The sequence below is a fragment of the Callithrix jacchus genome, chromosome 2, assembly GCF_049354715.1.
Source record: "Callithrix jacchus isolate 240 chromosome 2, calJac240_pri, whole genome shotgun sequence".
NCBI classification, from domain to species: domain Eukaryota; kingdom Metazoa; phylum Chordata; class Mammalia; order Primates; family Cebidae; genus Callithrix; species Callithrix jacchus.
This window is the reverse complement of record NC_133503.1, coordinates 122,994,610-123,012,005: the sequence shown is the minus strand read 5'-3', so window position 1 is coordinate 123,012,005 and position 17,396 is coordinate 122,994,610. Positions and strand designations below refer to the sequence as shown.

General features: G+C 33.9%; 1 long non-coding RNA gene across 1 annotated transcript in view; it reads left to right on the top strand.

Moving 5' to 3' along the window:
* The window catches only part of LOC128931355 (uncharacterized), a 162,730-nt gene extending 145,542 nt beyond the window's left edge, over positions 1 to 17,188 (top strand). The window contains exon 3 of the long non-coding RNA XR_013532589.1: positions 11,038 to 17,188. This is a non-coding gene — a long non-coding RNA (uncharacterized LOC128931355). The remainder of the gene's footprint in view (positions 1 to 11,037) is intronic.
* Positions 17,189 to 17,396: the final 208 nt, after the last annotated feature.

Sequence of the window (17,396 nt, the reverse complement as noted above, 5' to 3'; positions counted from 1 at the left end):
TGGTACTATATAAAGCTTATTAGACTAAATGGTATTGGACTTATCACTGCAAAATAATTGAATAAAGAGAAGAGCTAGGTAAATAGTGTGGAAAAATATCTAACATCACTCTTATCAAAATGAGAGTTGTTTTGAAAATAAAACACAATTTCAGCTTTTTGTAGCTAGTGTAATCATTTCTAACTTTGTTTCAGAAAAACACTTTCCTCCTACAGTTTACAACATATACAATCTATAAAGTGCCTTGTGATGCCTAAATTGCATCAGATAATTTTTTAATTGTATATCTTGATTTTTGAACATAGAACAATTGATTCTACATGTTATTAACAAAACTAAAAGTACATTTGCATGTATTATTACATAGTGTCACAAATTTGGGAGATGCCTGGTAGGTTAATTACTAGTAGATAAAATTACTCTTATTGGTACTAATAAATCTATCCTTCAAAATTGTAAGCATACAACATTGTGTTTTGGATCTTTGAACATCAGATCTATGGGTTTTTTTCCCTAATAACTTCTTTTATTAAATAATACACTCTGATATGCTTAAATGTAGATTGTAAAGCTTTTATATCTGAGGCAGAGTGAATCTTTGTGTGAAATATAGCTAAGGTTTTGCTAAAGAATTTTAAGCTTGGAGTTTCTTTTTCAATTTGTTGGACATTTGGGAAATGTACTATTCTTTTTCTATTGAGATTCTCATCAAGTCTTATGCAAAGTATTGAACCTCCCCTTCTAAGATCTTAATAGATTCTTGAGGGGTGGTTATTAATGAATAAAGTCACCCCTCAGACATACATATTATGGAAATCTTTATGGACATGCATAAAGAAATGAGGGGGAATCTCATTGTTTGTACTATATTTTACAGTGGATACTTTCAGTATAAGACCATTTTACCTTCAGGCTTGATCTGATTTTTAGGTGATCATGGGATTTTCCCACTTCTATTACTGACCTATATTACCTGGTACATTATGAGAATAAAGTGTAGATTTACTGGAGTCTGTTAATAGATACCTAATGCTCCCACATGAGCTTTTAGAGACTTGCACCTTAAGTTCACCTGAGGCATTTCTGCAGAATTACAACTTAATATAGCTAGCAAAAACCAGGATTCCTAGGTAAGTGTTAGAAAAACTAGATCTTTTCTAATACTAATATTCCCATATCTGCTATTATTCAAGTCTTGGTTTCACCCAAGGAAATAAAAGGAAATAAAACAAGTTAAAAGTTCTTAGGTGCCTAGAGAAAAGATTCACTTGGGTTCTCACAATATTACCAAGAAATCTTCTGAGCAGAACACCCCCCTGTGACTCACTTTCTTGAAGGAAATACTGTCTGACTCTTGTAGTTAAACTCGGCTCACTTCCCAGTTATTCTCACATGCCGATTTGCTACTGTGGTTCTGATCCCCAATTACTTACATTTACATCTGTTACTAGAAAACTTCTAATTTTCTAAATTTCAGTAATTTAAGTCATTAGACACTACTCTGGGTTGAGTTAATAGAAAATTCTAGAGATTAGGTATAGGTTATTGGTTGTCTAAATGCAAACAACAAATTGTCTTTTGTGTACATGTATAACTTACCTTAAGAAAAATCTATTTTGCATAGTATGTATAATATTTAAACACTTATTATATGTAACCATTGAATTACACACTTTGAATGTATTATATCATTGATTCTCATAACAACCTAATGAGGCATAGAATAACGACTTTCCCCATTTTGCAGAAGAGGAAACTACTGATCACTAAATTTGGCTTGTAAATTAACTCTCCTGTAGAAACATCTGGGGGGCATTGATGAAATCAGAATTTCTTTTCTTTCTGTGTGTGTGTGTGTCTGTGTTTCTTTTCTTTCTCTCTCTCTCTGTGTGTGTGTGTGTGTGTGTGTGTGTGTGTGTGTGTGTGTAGTGAGACCCTGTTTCAAATAATAAAAGAGGAAAACGTTTCACGTGTGCAATGGAGTCTCGCTCTGACACCCTGGCTGGAGTACAGTGGCACGACCTTGGCTCACTGCAACTTCCTCCCACTACAGGGTTCAAGTGATTTTCCTGCCTCAGCCTCCTGAGTAGCTGGGATTACAGGCACACTCCACCACATGCAGCTAATTTTTGTATTTTTAGTAGAGATGGGATTTCGCCATGCTGACCAGGCTGGTCTCAAAGTCTTGACTTCAGATGATCTGCCTGCCTCGGCCTTCCAAAGTGCTGGAATTACAGGTGTGAGCCACTGTACCTGGCAAATCGGAATTCCTTAATGTGGAAATGAGTTACCCAGGTAATTCTGACACACACTAACCTAAGAAACACTGACATAATGGATTTTAAATATAATTTCTTAGTATATATTTGTACATATCTTTATACTAATTCAAATACATGGTTATAGTGACCTGTATTATCACCACTGAAAAGCTGGGTAAATAACATTTATCTTGTGGTTTCTTAAAGCCAATACCACATTGCAAATGATTTGATATTTTCCTGGAGAAAATAATCAATGATATCAAGGCCACTCTTTGATTTATAATATTCTACAAAGCTAAGAGGCACAGATATATGTCCATGCATACTTCACTAAAGTGGAAAGCTTGTAATTTGTTGAGACCAAAGCACACATTTTTAAAACTAATACATTCTGTTTCATCTCATTTCTGTGGAGTCACACGTTTTGGATACTGTACTAGAGCCCAAGTACAAAATGTTGATAAGAATAATCCCTGGGAGAAGCATACTGAGCCCAGAGGACTCCCTGAGTTAAAGATGTGTTACTGAGAATCTAGGAAGATCAAGGAGGCTAGAATGTCAGAGCAGACTAAAAGAGGAGAAAGTTTCACAGAGTAACTACTCCAGAGATCTGCAGATGGACCCCCTGGAGTGTTCACCAGAGTAACGATCACTACATGAATGTAAAGAAACTACCCAACGCCATGGAAGGAACCAACTGAAAGAACTAACTGCTGCAGTATCTCAAACTGGACCAAAGATAGTGAATACTTTTGCCAGTCAGAGTGGAAAACTTTATAATTTATAAACTTTATGGCATTAAGTAGAGAGTTCTTCCCTCAGTACCAGAAAATAAAGCACACTATACTAACTGGGGGCTTTGTTCTTGCCTAATAAAACATAAAATTAATAGACAAAAGTAGTAAACTATTTCCAAGTAACTTAACAACCCAAGAAAATTTGAAGGAATAAAAATGATCCAGCTGGGCCTGATGGTGCATCCCAGAACTTTGGTAGGCGGAGGCAGGAAGATCACTTGAGCCCAGGACTTCAGGACCAGCCTGGCAACAGAGTGAGACCCTGTCTCAAATAATAATAATAATCCAACACTTAGCAGGGTATAATTTACAATGTTTGGATCTAATTTTAGACATTTCAGATATGCAAAGAGTAGACAAATATGATCCATAATGAGAAAATGAATTGGTCAACTGACCAAGAACTAACACAGACATTACAATGACCAGACAAGGGTATTAAACAGTTATTATATTACATGTGACCAATACCAAGAGGAAAAATTGAATAAATATAGGACAGACATGGAAGATAGAGAAAAGACATGGAAGACAGAAAAAAGCCCCAACCAAATCAAACTTGTAGAGATGAAAACTATAATGTGTGCAATAATCGCTTCTTGGCCTTTTGGCTAGATCAAGTGGAAACTATAATGTGTGCAATAAAACATATTTTGGATGCAATAACAGCAGACCACATATTTTAGTAAGAAAAATCAGTGAGCTTGAGGACACAGCAATAGAAGCTATTTAAAGTGAAACAGAAAGAGAGAAAAAGGCCTTAAAAAAATGTCATAGACCATCAGTGACTTGCAGAACAAAAGCAGTCTAATAACATATAACTGGGGTACTTAAATGAAGGGAGGAAAACGAAAGGTAATATTAAAATATGTAATAACCAAAAATGTTCCAAATTTAATGAAAACTATAAACTTAGAAACTAAAGAACCTCAATGAATCCCAAGCACAAGAAACATAAAGAAAACTACACCAAAGCACATTATAATTAAACGGCTAAAAATCAGTGATAAAGAGCCAGAGACAAAGCATTTATCACATACAGAGGAATAAACACAAAAATGACAAATTTCTTGTCAGAAATAATGCAAACAAGAGGAGAGTGGAGCAGTATCCTTAAGTTACTAAGAGATATTTTTAAAATTCAGTCTAGTATTTTACACTCAGTGAAGCTATCTTTCAAAAAAGAAAAGGAAGACTGTTTTTAGACTGTTTTCAAGCTGAAAAGTTTTGTGATTAGCAAACACGCACTATAAGAAATGTTAAAGAGGATCTTTCAGACAGAGGAAAGGGGTTTCAAGATATAAAAAGCAAAAACAACAAGAAAAACAAAAGTAAAGGAAACTAAGGTCTTATTTATGAACAGATGAATAAAAGTGATGTCTCTACCTAGACTGTCAGGATAGAAAGTAAAAAAGGACACGAATTTCCAAGTTTGTGGATTATAGAAGTGATACAACTACAGATTCTACAGATATTAAGAAATGTGAAGAAAATATTATAAACAACTTAGAGACATTCCTTGAAAGTCACAAACTACCAAAGATTACTAATGGAATAGATAAACTAAATAATACAATGTCTATTAAAGATATTTAATTTACAGTTAAAAACATTAGAACCAAAAAAAATTACAGGCTTATCTAGCTACACTGGTGGGTTCTACCAAATATCTAATAAATTAATTTTATCAATTGTATGCATATTCTTCCAAAACATTGAAGAGATGTTTCCAAAACATTGAAGAGATTAAATTATCTACATATGTAGATAGTTTATATGTTCATATAAGTTAGTTCATATGTAGTTCATATGTAGATTAAATTATATAGATGAAAATAGTTCATATGTAGAACTATGAGAATAGTTCATATGTAGAAAATAGTTCATATGTAGATTAAATTATATAGATGTAGAATAGTTCATATGTAGAAAATAGTTCATATAGATGAAAATAGTTCATATATAGATGAAAATAGTTCATATGTAGAAAATAGTTCATATAGATCAATAGTTCACATGTAGATTAAATTATATAGATGAAAAAACTCCTGACAAAATTCCCAATTACTTAGATGAAAAACATCCTGACAAAATTCTAATAGAGTCCAACAGTATATAAAAAGAATAACATCTTATTATCTAGTGGAGTACATCTCTGGAATGTAAGTGGAGTACATCTCTTACATTAATATCTTAAAATTAATCAATATAATTGACCATATTAGCAAACAAAAAATTATATAATCCTCCAATAGTTGAATAAAAAGCATAAAAGTATTTCAAAAAATGTAACATCTTTTCCTTATGAAAACTTTTAGCAAACTAGGAATAGAAGGGAACTTCCTAACCTGATAATGAGCATTTACAAACAAATCTATAATAACATCAAACTTGATAGTTAAAAAAAGTATGCTCTCCAGTTAAGATTAGAATGCCTTCCCTTTACATTTCTATTCAAAATTTTATTGGAGATATTAGCAAGTGAAATAAGATAAGAAAAGGGGAATAAAAGGCACCCACATGATAAAGAAGTTAAACTGCCTTTGTTCACAGACAATACAATTGTGGGTGTAGATATGTGATAGAAACTACAGAAAACCAATTAAAACCAACAAAGTAATAAATAGGTTTAGCATAGTTTGTAGGATCCAAGATCAACAGAAAAATATCAATCATAGATCTGTACAGTCACAAAGATTATAAATTATAATTTAAAACATATTATTTACAATAACACTTAAAATCATTATATACTTAGGAATAAGCTGATAGGTAGGGTGCACAAGAACTGCACAGCAAAAACTACAACACATTGCTAAGAAAATTAAACGAGACAAATAGAGAGTTCATGCATCAGAAGACATAATATTGCTAAATATCAGTTCTTTCCAAATTGATCTACAGATTCAATAAAATCCAAACAAAATCTCAGCATTTTTGGGGGGGGATATTTACACACTGATTCAAACATTTTTTTAGATATTCAAAAAATCTTGAATAGTTAAAACAACTTGAAATTGAATAAAAAGTTAAAGGCTTAGCATTACCTAACTTTGAAAATTATTTAAGCTAGAGCAATATATAGAAAAATAGATCAATGAAACAGAATTGAGAATCCAGAAATAAACCTACACAAATACAGAAAACTAGTTTTGAATACATGTGCAAAGTTCCAATTTCAAAAGGATTGTCTCTTCCAAAAATGATGCTGAAATAATTAAGTATCTATATGCCAAATACAGAAGAGAAAAAGAATTTTTATTTCTCATATCATTACAAAATAATTCAAAATGAATCACAGATATAAATGTGAAACTTAAAATAATACAGCTTTCAGAAGAGTGAGAATGGAAGATTTAGGTATGAAAACAAAAACATAATGGACAAAAAAAAAAAGGATAAACTGGACTTCACTTAAATGTAAACTTCTGCTATCTAAAAGTCACTTAAAAAATAAGCCATTGCCTGATAGAAAATATTTGCAAACCAATTATCTGCTAAAAGACCTGTGTCCAGAATGTATAAAAAACTCTCAAAACTCAATAATAAGAAAACAACAATTTTTTTAACAGATAAAACCAAGTAAGATTTATAAATGGCAAAATTATGCATATGAAAGAAAGCACAACATCATTGCTCATTAAGGAAATTCAAATTAAAATCATAATGAGATACCATTATACACCGATTATAATAGCTAAAATTAAGGTTGACCATAATAAGTGTTGGCTTGCATGTGAAAGAACTGGAATTCTCATATATTGCTTGTGGGAATGTTAAGTAGTAGAACCACTTTGGAAAATAGTTTGGCAGTTTCTTGAAAAGTTAAAATACACCTATGACAGGAAGCAGCTATTTTACACCTAAGATTTTACCAAAAAAATACATACATTTATTTTATATAAAGACTTACATGTAAATGCTCAAAGTAGCTTTATTGTTTATTATTTTCCTTTGGTTTGATATGTGATTCAATTTTATTGTTGGACATTATTTTTCTATTTTTTATTTCCATAGATTATTTGGGAATAGGTGGTGTTTAACTGCATGAGTAAGTTCTTTAGTAATGATTTGTGAGATTTTGGTGCACCCATCACCTGAGCAGTATACACTGCACACAATTTGTAGTCTTTTATTTAAACAATTTTTTTCATTGATGAATAATAGATACACATAGTTTTTGAGCACATGTGATAATTTAACACATTCATATCATTTGTAAAGATCAAATCAGTATAATTGGGATATCCATCATTCTAAATATCTGTCTTTTCTTTATGCTAGAAACATTTGAATTATTATCTATTTTGAAATGTGCAATAGATTATTATAAACTAGATACTATACTTATCTACTTGACATTAGGTCTTATTTCTTTCTCTAACCATATATTTGTATCCATTAACCAACTTCTCTTTGTGCCCTTTTCCTTCTCCCCTTCCCAGACTCTGGTAACCACAATCTACTCTTTTACCTTCATGAGATTTACATTGTTAGCTGCCTCATATGAGTGAGACCATGCAATATTTGTCTTTCTATGTTTGGCTTATTTCACTTAACATAAAAGCATATTTTATAATAGGCAAAAACTGGAAACAACCTAAATGTCTATCAGCAGGTGAATGAACAGTGTTGTATATCCAAATAATGTTATTACTCAGCAATAACAAAAGAATGAACTATTGTTAAATGCGACATCATGGGAAAATCTCAAAATAATTATGCTGAGTGAAAGGGGACAGACTTCTTCAAAAGCATACATTGAATGATTTCTCCTATATAAAATTTTTTAAAATGCAAAGTGATTAATAGTGACAGAAATTAGCATGGTGCTTGCCTGGGGATGGGCTTTAGGAGAGCCTGGCAGGGGTGGGAGGGTTGGATAACAAAGAGGCATCAGGAAACTTGGAGGTACTAGATATGTTCATTACCTTGATTGGGGTGATTTAATGGGTATACAAATATATCAAAACTTGTCAAATTTTACAATTTAAATATATGCCAATTATGTACATACATAATTGGCATACATTGTATATACAATTTAAATATATGCCAATTAATATATCCCAATTATGTCTCTTTAAAAGAAAACAGAAAAATTCCTGGCCTCCAAATGCTCACAACTAAATGTGATCAATGGATTCTGTAGACAATCTCAGTAACAGGTGGTAAAGTGGTACCTCAGCATTCCGCCCAGTTGCTATGAAGGGCAGGGGAGAGTGTAGCTTGAAACATCCAAGAAAGGGTTCTGTAGGAAACCCATGAATTGCATAAGTATAGCCACATCTTTTCACATCCTACCGCCTTCTTCCATTACACCTTCATATCATACCTCTCCTGAGTTTCAGTCCCCTTCCAATATACTTTTCCTTATAGTAGACAGGTTTCAAAAAGTCTTTTACATAGATAGGTTTCAAAAAGTCAATCTCATGAAGGTAAAGAGTACAGTTAATGTACACCAATACGATTGGTTTAAAATAAAGCACAGCTCTCCTTAATTCAGCATCTAACAGAAACAAACAGAAACACATTTAGAGTACATTTATTATTCTTTCAGGACAAGGATCATGTGAATAAGCCCATACATTGGCCTATGGACTAGGTATCCTCTGCAATAATTTATTTGCAACAGCAATGCTGGCTTATCATAGTGGATTCATATTACCATTGCTCTAGAAAATAATGGTATGTCTACAACCCATTGATTTAGACCACTGGAAAAAACCGGCAAGTGCAATGACAGAGAAGGGATCATATCCTGATAGGTAGTATATCCCAAGGGTTAAAAAAAAAAACTGGCAGGCCAGGCTCAGTGGCTCACACCTGTAATCCCATCACTTTGAGAGACTGAGGCAAATGGATTGCTTGAGGTCAGGAGTTTGAAAAAATATTGGCCTATGACGTCAAAAGACAAAATGCTCTTACTGATTTTGCCAATATCTTGTCTATATCCCAGTTTCTTCATCAGGACTTATTTAAGAGTTGGATCCTGAAGAAAGAACTCCATGATAGCCATATTCAATTTTATTGAAAAAAATCCGCTAAATATATTTGTACAGACAATTACTACTTTGTGTAGATTTCAAGTCTGTAATAGGTTAGAGAACTATAACAGAGACATACCTAATTATAACTGTATCCCTTTCCTATCAAAATATTGTTAAGGAAGGTAATTACTATTTTACTTTTTAAATATAAAAGCAATATATGTTTCATATATAGTAATGGGGAGTATGTAGAAATAGACTACAGAAAATAAACATCAACAACAGTCTTGTAGCCAAGAAATGGCCTCGGTTAACCCTTTCATCTGTGCCCTATTGGTTATTTTTGTTGCATATCTTAGGTTATTTTTACAAAGTCAGAAGCACATGTGTGTGTATACACATATTTTTAGAAATATATATGTTAAATATATATTGAAATACATATTTTAAAATCTATATGATTCCATCATATAGATATACCATAGTTTGTTAGTTTTTTATTCTTATATTATTTCCAATTCTTAATGATTAAAAATAATTCTAAATTGAATATATTTACATGTAAATCTTAGTGTGTTCCTCTATTTTCTTAGGATAAATTCTGAGGAAGAATATTCTTGGATTGTAGGTCAAATACATGTTTAAGCTTTTCGTATATAGGAGGGTTTCTTCTGAAATAGGGTACAGCATTTTAAATTCCCACAAGTGTATGATAGAGCTGCTTTTGAAGACCTCAGCCATCTTGACGTTATTCTTTGGTCTTTCAAATATTTGTCAATTTTATATTTTTAATTTTAATTGTTTTTTATTTGATAACTATTGGAACCGACCTTTTGGTTCATATAATTGACCCTGCATATTGCATATTCATGTTGCTTGTTCATTACAAATATATAAATAAAAGATATATTTTCTTCTGTTAAAATATATCTTTTATTTATATATTTATTTTCTTATTGATTTTTAATAGCTTTTTACCTCAGAAACATCTATCACAAATGTTTTGTCAAATTTTTCTTTTGCATTTTAGTTTACTTTTAAACATTGAGTATATTATAAATACAACAAAATTTATTATTTTTAAAGTAAATACTTCATTGAATTTTAAATCATGTGACTGCTATCAGAATTAAAACAGACAACATTTCTGTCACCCATAAAAGTTATTTCTTGTTTCTTTTAGGTCATTCTCTTTAGCAAATACCTAGGAGTGGGATTGCTGGGTTGTAGAGTAAGTGTGTGTTTAATTTGATAACAAACTAAATAACTGTTTTTCAAAGTTTCTACAGTATATTCTGCATTCACCAGCAAGGTATGAGAATTTCAGCTACTCTGTACATCCACCCATTTTACATCATCAGTTAGTTTAACTGTAGCTATTCTAGTGGGTGTATAGGATATTTTGTAGCTTTAATTTGTATTTCTTTGATGTCTAATTGCATTGTGGGTTTTTTCTTGCTATTAGTGCCCATCCAAATATATGTATTATTGCTGAAGCATATGTTCAAATCATTTGCTCCTTTTATCTGGGGTGTCTTATGGTGGAGTTATAAGAATTCTATATATTCTGCAGACAAATCAGATATGTGTCTTACAAATATTTTTTTTTCTTTTGCTCTGTGGATAGCTTTTTTATTTTATTTTTTAAGTTTCAGTCATGCAACTACTGCCAGAATTAAAATATACATTAATGCCCCCCACAGAAGTTCTCTCTTGACCCTTTTTAAAACTAAAAGACAGGTATTTTTTTAATATCAAAAATGTTAATTTTAATGAGACAAATTAAAAATTATATTTCTGTTATGGTTCATGCTTTGTTTGATATATATAAGAAACTATTACCTAGCCTAATCACAAAGATATTTTCTTTTGCTTTCTTCTAAAGAGTTAAGTTTTTATTATTTAATCCATTTCAAGTTAATTTATGTATCAGGTACAAAATAATGTTGGAGGTAATATTTCACCATGAATGTCTGGTTCTTTCAGGACCTTGTGGAGTATCTTTTCCATGTTGAAACACTTGAGCACCAAAGAGAAGAGCTAAGATGATCAACTAAATGCAGCCACCGAGACTCTCCCACCAAGAGACTAGACCATCAAGAAGACTGGTACACTCTGAGCATCTTAGGAAGAAAGGCATTGAGAGTGAACAGAGGGAGAACAGAAACCCTGGGCTGAAAGGGGAGGGAGCTGAGAATGCTGCACAGGGTTGCCAAGCACTAGGACTCATTCCTGGCCCTGAGCAGTGCCCAGGGAAGGAGTGGGTTAAATAAGCATGGAGTAGACAACTCTCACCATGGACCTCTAGAATCCTAGCTGCAGGAGACCCTATGACCTCCATCGACATTTGAGCTAGCAGGAAGAGCTGCTTGGAGAGTTGTTAGGGACATGATTCTAGCCTCTGTGGAGCACAGAGGGTTTGGCAAGGGAATAGGTGCAGAGGAGCACAACCAGGGATCCCTGTCATGCAAGGCTCATTGCACTCCTTTAGGTCGCTTAGGGCTTTGTTGACCAGCAGACTGGGACAAACCATGGATGGGATGGAGCTAGTCTGATCTGAGCACATCCCTCTCTGCTAGCTTCTCCCAGGATCCTTGCCTGGCTGCATCTGCTTGCAGAGCAGCCTCAGATACCCAATTGGGGTACTTCCCAGTGGCTATTGCCATAGCTTTCTCACTGGCAGACCCCACCTAACCATCTAATAACTTCTGCAGATAGGCCCCCACTGGCATGCACCCACCTGTAGCCTTCTTCCATTGCTTTGCCAGTGCACACTTGTGCACAGCCTCCCCTCAGTGCTTTGGCAGCACACGTGTGGCGCCTGCCACGCCACTACCCAACTACTACTGGTGCACGTGGACCTTGCCGTGCTGCTTAATTACCAGTGACATGTGTATGCAAATATGGACCCAGCTGCTACCACCCCAATGAAGTGCTTCTGCTGGCACCCAACCCCCCATCAGAGTTTTGTTGCCAGCAGACCGTGAACACTTTGACACCTCTAGCGCAGGCACTCAATCTCTAGGGCAAGGAAACAAAGCCCAGGCCCCATGGGTTAGAGGACAGCTTAGGAGTGCTGAACTGAGCATTGGCCCCCGAAATACTCCAGAAATGAAACCAATTGACTGAACCCAACTTACAGCACAGACAAACCCTCAAGGACATCAAAGACTATAAAAGCAAAAAGCCCCATTCAAAGGGCAGCAACTTCAAAGATTAAAGGAAAATTAGCCCAAACAGATGAGAAAGAACCAGTGCAAGAACCCTGGCAACTCAAAAGAACTAGAGTGCCTTCTTACCTTCAACAGACCTCAGTAGCTCTGCAGCAATGGTCCTTTTCTTGACTGAAATAGCTGAAATGATAGAGTTCAGAATCCGGATGCTGGATAAGCTTATTGAGATTCAAGAGGAAATAGAAATCCAATTCAAGGAATATAAGAACTTCAGTTAAATGATACAAGAGCAAAAGACAAAATAGCCATTTGAAGAAAGAACAAAACTGATCTAATAGAACTGTAAACTCACTATAAGAATTTCATAATACAATGGGAAGTATTAGTAGCAGAATAGAACAAGCTCAGGAAATAATCTCAGATCTCAAAGACTGGTCCTTTGAATCAATTCACTCAGACAAAAATAAAGAAAAAAAGAGTAAAAAGGAAGGAACAAAACCTCGCAGAAATATGGGATTATGTAAAGAGGCAAAACCTATGACTCACTGATGTCTGTGAATGAGAAAGCAAGCAACTTGGAAAATATATTTGAGAATATTATCCACAAAATTTTCCCCAACCTCACTAGAAAGATTGACATTCAAATTAAGAAAATTCAGAGAACCCCTGTGAGATACAATATAAGGCAATTGTCCCCATGACACATAGTCATCAGATTCTTCAAGATCAATGTGAAAGAAAAAATTTTAAAGGCTGCTACAGAGAAGGGGCAGGTCACATCCAAAGGAACCCCATTAAGCTAATAGTGGACCTTTTAGGAGTCACCATCCAAACCAGAAGAAAGCAAAAAAAAAAAAAAAAATCTCAAAAAAAAGAAAAATACAACAAAATTAACCATACTTCACAGGATCAAATCCACACGTATCATACATTTGGGTCTTGCTTCTTTATCCAACTTTTAAATGGGACATTTAGCATGTTTATGTTAAAAGTGAATAATGATATGTGTGGACTTGATCCTGTGAGGTATGGTCAGCTGGTTATTATGTAGACTTGATTGGGTAGTTGGCCTATGTCCAAATGGCATTTCCAAAGTTTTGTTTTAGGGTTTTTATAGTTTTAGGTTTTATATTTAAGTCTTTAATCCATCTTGAGTTGATTTTTGTATATGTTCAAAGTAAGGAGTATAGTTTCAATCATCTGCATAAGGCAAGACAGTCATCACATTCATTTATTGAATAGGGATTCCTTTTCCAATTGTTTGTTATTGTTGACTTTGTTGAAGATCAGGTGGTTGTAGGTGTGAGGCTTTATTTATGGGTTCTATAATCTGTTCCATTGGTCCTATATGTCTATTTTTGTACCAGTACCATGGTGTTTTGGTTACTGCAGCCTTGGGTATAGTTTGAAGTCAGGTAGTATGATACCTAGCTTTTTTTGTTTTGCTTATTATTGCTTTGTCTATTCAGGCTCTTTTGTAGTTCCACATGAAAATTAGGATTTTTATTTCTAATTCTGTGAAGAATGACGCTGGGAGTTTGGCAGGAATAGCACTGAATCTGTACATTGCTTTGGGAAATACAGCTATTTTAACAATATTGATTCTTCCTATTTATGAGGATGGAATGCTTTCCCATTTGCTTGTGTCATCTCTGATTTCTTTCAACAGTGTTTTGTGATTCTCTTTGCAGAGATCGTTCACCTCCCTGGTTAGCTGTATTTATAGATGTTTTATTCTTTTTGTGGCTATTGTGAATGGGATTGCATTCTTGATTTGGCTCTCAGCTCAGACGTTATTGATGCATCGAAATGTTACTGATTTCTAAATGTTGATTTTGTACCCTGAAATGTTGCTGAAGTTGTTTGTCAGATCTAGGAGGCTTTGGACAGAGGCAATGAGGTTTTCTAGGTATGGAATCATATTGATTGCAGGGAAAGAGTTTTACTTCCTCTCTTCCCAATTGAATGCCTTTTCTTTCTTTCTCTTGCCTGATTGCTCTGGCTAGGACCTCTAGTAATACGTTGAATAGGAATCAGAGCATGGGCATCCTTGTCTAATTTTCTTCCTCAAGTGGAATTCTTCGAGCTTTTGCCTGTTCAGTATAATGTTGGTTGAGGGTTTGTTATAGATGGCTCTTATTATTTTAAGATATGTTTCTCTGATGAATAGTTTGTTGAGGGATTTTAGCATTAAGAAATATTGAATTTCATCAAAAACGTTTCTGCACCTATTAAGATGATCATGTGTTTTTGTTTTTAGTTCTGTTTATGTGATGAACCACATGTATTCATTTGTCTATGTCAAACCAGCCTTGCAATCCAAGAATGAAATCTGCTTGATCATGATGTGTTACCTTTTTGATGTGCTGTTGGATTTTTTTTCCTAGTGTTTTGTTGAGGATTTTTGCATCATTTTCATCAGAGATATTGGCCTCAAGTTACCTTTTTTTGTGTTGCTGTGTCTTTGCTAGTTTTCGGTGTCAGAATGATGCTGGCCTCGTAGAATGAGTTAGGGAGGAGCCTCTCCACCTCAATTTTTAGGAATGGTTTTAGTAGGTTTGGTACCAGCTCTTCTTTATACGTCTGGCAGAATTCAGCTCTGAATCTGCCTGGTCCAGGGCTTTTTCTGGATGGTAGGTTATTTTTACTTATTCAATTTCAGAACTCAATATTGGCCTTTTCAGGATTTCAGTTTCTTTCTGGTTCAATCTTGGGAAGTTGTATGTTTCCAGAAATTTATTCATTTCTTTTAGGATTTCTAGTTTGTGTTTATATAACTATTCATAACAGTCTCTGTGGGTACTTTTTTATTTCTGTGGAGTTGGTCATTATGTTCCCTTTGTCCTAATTGTGTTTATTTAGATTTTCTCTCTTTTTTCTTTATTAATATAGCTAGTGTTCCATCAATTTTATGTATTATTTTGAAAATCAAATCAATCTTTTTTCTCATGTCTTGATTCTGTTCAATTCAACTCTGAGTTTGGCTATGTCTTTTCTTCTGCTAGCTTTGGTACTGCTTTGCTCTTGTTTTTAGAAAAATAAGGTATGATACTAGGTTGTAAATTTGGGACCTCCTAAATTTTTTATGTGGGTGTTTAGCACTAGAAACTTTCCTCTTAACACTGCTTTAGCTGCATCCCAGAGATTCTGCTGTGTTGTATCTTTGTTTTCATTTGTTTCAAAGAATTTCTGGATTCCTGACTTAATTTCATTGTCTAACTAAAAATCATTTAAGAAGAGATTGTTTAATTTTCACCTAACTAAATGATTTTGGGAGATTTTCTTTGTATTGATTTCTCTGTTTATTGTGCTATGGTCCAAGAGTATAGTTAGTATGATTTTGTTTTTTTAGAATTTTTTAAGAATTGCTTTATGACCAAGTGTGTGGTCAGTTCTGGAGTATGTGCCATGATTGATGAGAAGAACATATTCTATTTTTGTTGGGTGGATGTTCTGTAGGTGTCTGTTAGGTCCATTTGGAACAAGTGTCAAGTTTAAATCACAAATATCTTTGCTAATTTTCTGCCTCAATAATCTGTTTAATACTGTCAGTGGGAAGTTGAAGTCTACCTCTGTTATTGTGTGTTTATGTAAGCCTTTTCATAGGTGTCTAAGAACTTGTTTTATGGATATGAGTTCTCCACTGTTGAGTGCATATGTATTTAGTAGAGTTAAATCTTCATGTTGAATTCATTTATGATTACATAATGTTCCTCTTTGCCCTTTCTGATTATTCTTGGTTTAAAGTCTGTTTTGACTGAAATAAGAATAGTACCCCTTGCTCTTTTTTGTTATTGTTGCCTTGACTGATCTTTGTCCATATATTCACTTTGAGCCTGTGGATGTCATTGCATGTGAGATGAGTCCTTGAAGACAGCAATTAGTTGGGTCTTGCCTCATTATCCATATCTTTTGGACATAGGCCCTGACAAAGGCTCATGACAAAGACTCCAAAAGCAATTGTAACAAAAACAAAAATTGACAAAGTGAGACCTAATTAAATCAAAGAGCTTCTGCAGAGCAAAAGAAACTATCAACAGAGTAAGCAGACAACCTACAGAATGGGAGAAAAACTTTGCAAACTGTAGATCTGACAAAGGCCCAGTATCCAGAATCTACAAAGAACTGAAACAAATGAAGAAGCAAAACAAACAAACAAACAAAAACCATTAAAAAATAGGCAAAGGACATGAACAGACACTTTCATGTAGCCAATAAGCATATTAAAAGATGCTGAACATCACTAATCATTAGAAAAATGCAAATCAAAAGCACAATGAGATACCATCTCACATCAATCAGTTTGACTATTATTAAAAAGTCAGAAAATAACTGATGCTGGCAATGTTGCAGAGAAAAAGGAATGCTTATACAGTGCTGGTGGGAATGTAAATTAGCCACTGTGGAAAGCAGTTTGGAGATTTCTCAGAGCACCCAGAACTACCATTCAACCCAGCAATCCCATTACTAAGCATATGCTCAAAAACATATATTTTTTTCTATTATAAAGACACATGCATGCATATGTTCATCACAGCAAATTCACAATAGCAAAGACATGGAATCATCCTGGTTGCCCATCAGTGGTGGACTGGATAAAAATAATGCAGTACATATGCATCATAAAGTACTATGCTGCCATCAAAAGGAATGAAGTCATTTCTTGCAGACCATGGATAGAACTGAAGGCCATTATCCTATGCAAATTAACACACAAACAGAAAACCAAATATCACATGTTTTCTCCTGTAAATAGGAGCTAAACATTGAGTACTTATAAAAACAAAGAAGAGAACAATACACACTATGGATTACTTGTGGGTGGAAGATGGGATGATTAAAAACTACCTAGGGGGTACTATGCTCATTACCTGGGTGATGAAGTAATCTATACATCAAATACTCAAGACCTAAAATTTTCCCAAGTTACAAACCTGTACATGTACCCCTGAACCTAAAATAAATGTTGGAAAAAATGAAAAAAATCTTAAAAAATAAAATAAAAATATACTTGTGCAACTTTATACAAAATCAATTGAAACTGTTGTGTGGGTCTATTTCTGTACAATCTATTATATTTCATTAATTTATATGGAAATCCCCATATTAATACTACATTTTCTTGATTACTTTAGCTTTATAGTGAGTCTTGAAATAAGCAGTATAAATTCT